We start from the raw sequence: 4,884 nt of genomic DNA, 5'->3' as shown, positions 1-4,884 counted from the left end.
ACTCCAAGCAAAGCTTACCAAGGAGATCTCTACTTGTCCTCCTTTTGTTATAATGGATAATGCTTGTACAACTAACCCTTGTTGTGAACATGTAAATCTTGTGGAGGAAAATGCTAAGTTGAAGGATCAACTTGAGAAGGGATTTGTGTCATGCATCCAAGGTGAGAAGAACCTGAACGACCTTTTAGTTGTAGGAAAGGAGGGACTTGGACTTACATCCAAGTCGAAAAGGAAAAGGAAGAACAGGAACAAGCGATCCCCTACCCTCATGGACATCTTTGTCAAAGAGGGCGAAGGGACTCAGAAGGAGAACAGGAATAAGGTGGAGGATGGTAGCATCAAGAAGGGAAAACCATTCCAACAAACACAGCCAGCGAACTCAATCCATCTTATGTTTTATGTCATGCTGGTGATGGGCATGTTTATGCCACATTTGGTGGTTCTTACTATGAGTCCATTGAATGGGCTATTCGGGTTCCTAAACCCTTGTTTCTAACATTAAAGGACCCATTCAAAAATGGGTACCTAAACCAAGCCTTAATCTATTGCAGGAGTTTGCTTCCGGTGGGGTGTCATGGTTGCTCGATAGTGGAGCAGTAAATCATGACCGGAAGGAAGGAAGGACTTAGTGGTGGAGGTGCATCCTTCCCCATCTATGCCCACCCATGTCCAATTCGCTGATGCATCAACGTCCAAGGTATTGTGATTTGGTAAGGTGGTCATCTCTCAAGAGTTATCTATTGAAAAGGTCATGCTTGTTGAGTCACTTGCTTACAATTTACTTTCGGTTCGTCAACTTGCAATTATGGGCTTTGCCACATTCTTTAATCTTGACATTGTGGTCCTTTTGTGGAGCAAGACTCTTAAAGTAGCATATGTTGGATATGTCTAAAATGGTCTCTAGGTGGTGAACCTTTCAGAGTGACCCACTAAGACTGCGACTTGTCAAATGGCTAAAGTTGATGTGGGCTGGCTTTGGCATCACCGACTAGTGTAACGACCAAACCTCGAAGGATTTGAGTCTCTGTGCTTTACTGTGCTAGTCCTTGGATCGACTCGCTAGCACACACAGTATAGATGAAAACCAGATATAGCAAGTGAATCATTGATTACAACGTATGATCCAGAATTTATAAAATATAACAATCTGCATAGCACTGAGCTAGCTTTATTCTACCAAACAGCGGAAAAGTAGCAGAATAATAACAATGAGTCCCATCATAGCACACTAGCGATGTTGAGTGAAGACTCGCGACCCTAACGGTACCTTACTCCTCGTCTGAGTATCCTGCAACATGATACGTTGCAACCATATAGGTCAATACTTTGAATGTATTGGCAAGTTACACAGGAAAAGTAATATAACAGACCTACATGTATATGCATAGTATAACAAGAGAAAGGCTGATGGTTATTTTGGAGAAAGCTGATTTTATCCTCACAACTACCTAATAGTCAAGTTTTAGTTTATTTGCTACAATAACTCACATATGGTTGAATTGGCATCTCCAACTCCAACATATTACCATTATTAAGTTTGCCACCAAGTTCTATTAAGTGTGTCATCTGTCAAGATCATCCAACAACTGTAATGGCCTAGCTGCTCAAAATTGTCCCTAACCGGGGACACGGCTAATCATGATTAGTTTATACACTTTGCAGAGGTTAGTATGCTGTACCCACTGGACCCAACCCGAAGATTGAGACGAAGACTTTCCGAAGCAGTCACCTAGTCCCACAGGAGGCCCATCCCACCTATCATAGCTACATCAGCTGGCACATCCGGGTAGGGTTTCCACGAGTGATCAACTAAGCCAGAGCCCATAGTATGTTTGATATTTTTGAACCTGGGCGGCATCCACTTACATTCAGAGGGTTGATACCATGATGTTCTTGAAACCACCCAGCAATACCATATCCGCCCAGAGGTGAATTAAATCCTTAATTACTACTCAAATTTATTTTGAAGTAATCCTCACATAATCTCAATGAATACAGGAACCAATCCCCGTCTACAAGGCATAGCAAAATTTTATCTAACACGATCTTCATGACAAGGGGATATAGCTCAATAGCATAGCAAAATAATAATATTCCTATACATGAATAATTTTCATAGGGTGATATAATACTACATGCACAGAAAATAGTAGGTAAAGGATGAACTTGCCTTGATTCTGGTTCAGAAAGTCACACTCCTGACAATAGTTTGCGTCGCACTCCGAACAATCTACACGTTGCAAACAATCACACCAATCAATCACCACAATCACATAACACCAAATAAAACCAACGGCAATAAAACAACTTGTTTAAAACCAAAGCATAAATAGCATGGCAGTAGGTATAAAATCATCTACATGCTGATACGATGACAACGCAAAAAGAATCAACTAAATCGGATGAACGGTTTGCAAAATATGTCCTCCGGTAGGTTTAAATCAAATCTGATCCAAATAAAATTATAAACTTCTCAAACCTGAAAACTATTTGTTCTATCATGTTCTACTCATCAATACGAGATCACAGGAAAAATAATTTCCTGATTTGGAGTTACGAGCAAAAAGTTAAACACGTTTGAAAAATTTACACAGAATCTAACTAAGCTGAAAACAGGTTAAAACAGATTTTAATTCGTCCTGAAGCTGTTCATCAGAGTTTGATGAATCGGATCGTGCACGTGTTCTCACGACGAACAACGGGGAAAAACGGAACGGTCTCGGCGTGGCTCCTCCGTCGGTGCTCCGGTGGTGGTCGAACGGACTCCAGTGACGGCGGTTCCGTAAACTCCGACGAACACAGATGAACTTCGGTGGTGCTCCGGTGTTGCTCTACGGTGGGTTCCTCGGCGAGATGGGGCGCGGTGGCAGATCGAAATCGAGAATAGGGGAATCGGGCTGCAGGGGTCTCGGTCCCTAGGACTTGTCTCCCTCGCGAAAGGAGTCCTGCTCGGTCTCCGGAAGGTGGGAGCTGCGGGAGTCCGGCTCGGGACAAGAGAAACGAGCGCGGGGCGGGGTGGACAAGGCGCTGGGGCGAGCTGTCCACCTGGCGCTGTGTGGGGTGCGTGGGACTCGGTCTGGAGCCTGGGGCTTCGATGGCCTGGGGCTCGTGGGGCAAGGGGCTCGCTGGCCAGGGGCTGGCTCGATGGAGTTGTGGTGCACTGGGGCACGTGGCCCTGGCCTGGGGCGATGCGAGCCTGGCTGGGTTGAGCGCTGGCTCGGCCTGGCCAGCTGGGCTCGATGTTTTTTTACAAAAAGCAAAACAGCCACAAAAAAAGTAAAAATAAAAATATATTTTCTAGCTAAAATAAATACCAGAAAACATGTGTACTAATATATATATATATACACTAAAATACTTAGAAAAAACAGAATAATATATACAACTAATATATATATATATATAATATATATATACATATACATATAATATATCAGTAGGAACCCTAGTTCCACCTAATGCAAATTTTTTAAAATGAGTTTTATGCAATAGGTCACACAACGAGAGTTGAAAAACTCAACAAAAAATAATTCGGAGCTTATAAAATTTGCAAAACCAAATCGGTGACTCCAAATAATATTCGAAAGATTATGCACTTTTATTTGACAGGGGAGAAGTCATATTATCTCCACTCCAATAAATTGCCCGAAGTTGCATAATGAATAGAATTCTGAGAAGAACAAATAATGCATAGAAAAATATGAGATGCATATGAATGATCTATTAACATCCTAATTTAAGAAAATTGGGATGTTACAAACCTACCCCCCTTAAGTTGAATCTTGCCCTCGAGATTTGGGTTGGCTAGCAAATAGGTGTGGGTGGTCGTGCTTGAGATCCTCCTCTCGTTCCCAAGTAGCCTCTTGTTCAATATGACGATCCCACTGAACTTTGCATAATCTGATTGTCTTGGTGCGAGTAACTCTCTCTGCTGTCTCTAGAAACTTAATAGGCTTCTCCTCATATGTCAAGTCAGTCTCCAACTGAATTGCCTCAAGTGGCACTGTATCTCTCAAAGGAACATCTGCCATCTCGGCATGACACTTCTTCAGCTGGGATACGTGAAACACATTATGAACTCCTGACAAAGCTTCTGGCAAATCCAGCTAATAAGCTACTTCTCCTCGACGCTCCAAGATCCTGTAAGGCCCCACAAAGCGTGGTGCTAACTTACCTTTGATTCCAAACCTCTTAATTCCACGAAGTGGTGAAACTCTAAGGTATGCACGGTCTCCTACCTCATATGTCACCTTCTTACGCTTTGCATCGGCATAACTCTTCTGTCTGGACTGTGCTATCTTCAGCCTGACACGAACCAACCTGACTTTCTCCTCAGCATCTCTAATCAAGTCTGGTCCAAAGAACTGACGCTCTCCAACCTCATCCCACATTAATGGTGTCCTGCACTTCCTACCATACAGAAACTCAAACGGTGCCATCTGCAAACTAGCCTGACAACTGTTATTATATGAGAACTCTGCATATGGTAAATTATCATCCCAACTGGACCCATAGTCCAAAGCACAAGCTCTCAACATATCCTCCAATATCTGGTTCACCCTCTCAGTCTGCCCATCTGTCTGTGGATGGAATGCTGTACTGAACTCCAGTCTAGTACCCAATGATTCATGCAACTGACGCCAAAATTTAGAGGTGAACTGAGTACCTCTATCAGACACTACCTTCTTTGGAACTCCATGCAGACAGACAATTCTGGACATATAAATCTTAGCTAGCTTAGCACTGGTATAGGTAGTCTTTACCGGGATGAAGTGGGCGACTTTAGTCAAACGATCAACAACTACCCACATAGAATCATAACCTGATCGAGTCCTGGGTAATCCAGTGATGAAATCCATACCAATCTGATCCCACTTCCAATCA

This window comes from Hordeum vulgare, chromosome 7H (assembly GCF_904849725.1).
Source record: "Hordeum vulgare subsp. vulgare chromosome 7H, MorexV3_pseudomolecules_assembly, whole genome shotgun sequence".
Taxonomy (NCBI): domain Eukaryota; kingdom Viridiplantae; phylum Streptophyta; class Magnoliopsida; order Poales; family Poaceae; genus Hordeum; species Hordeum vulgare.
Note: the sequence above shows the minus strand (reverse complement) of the source record.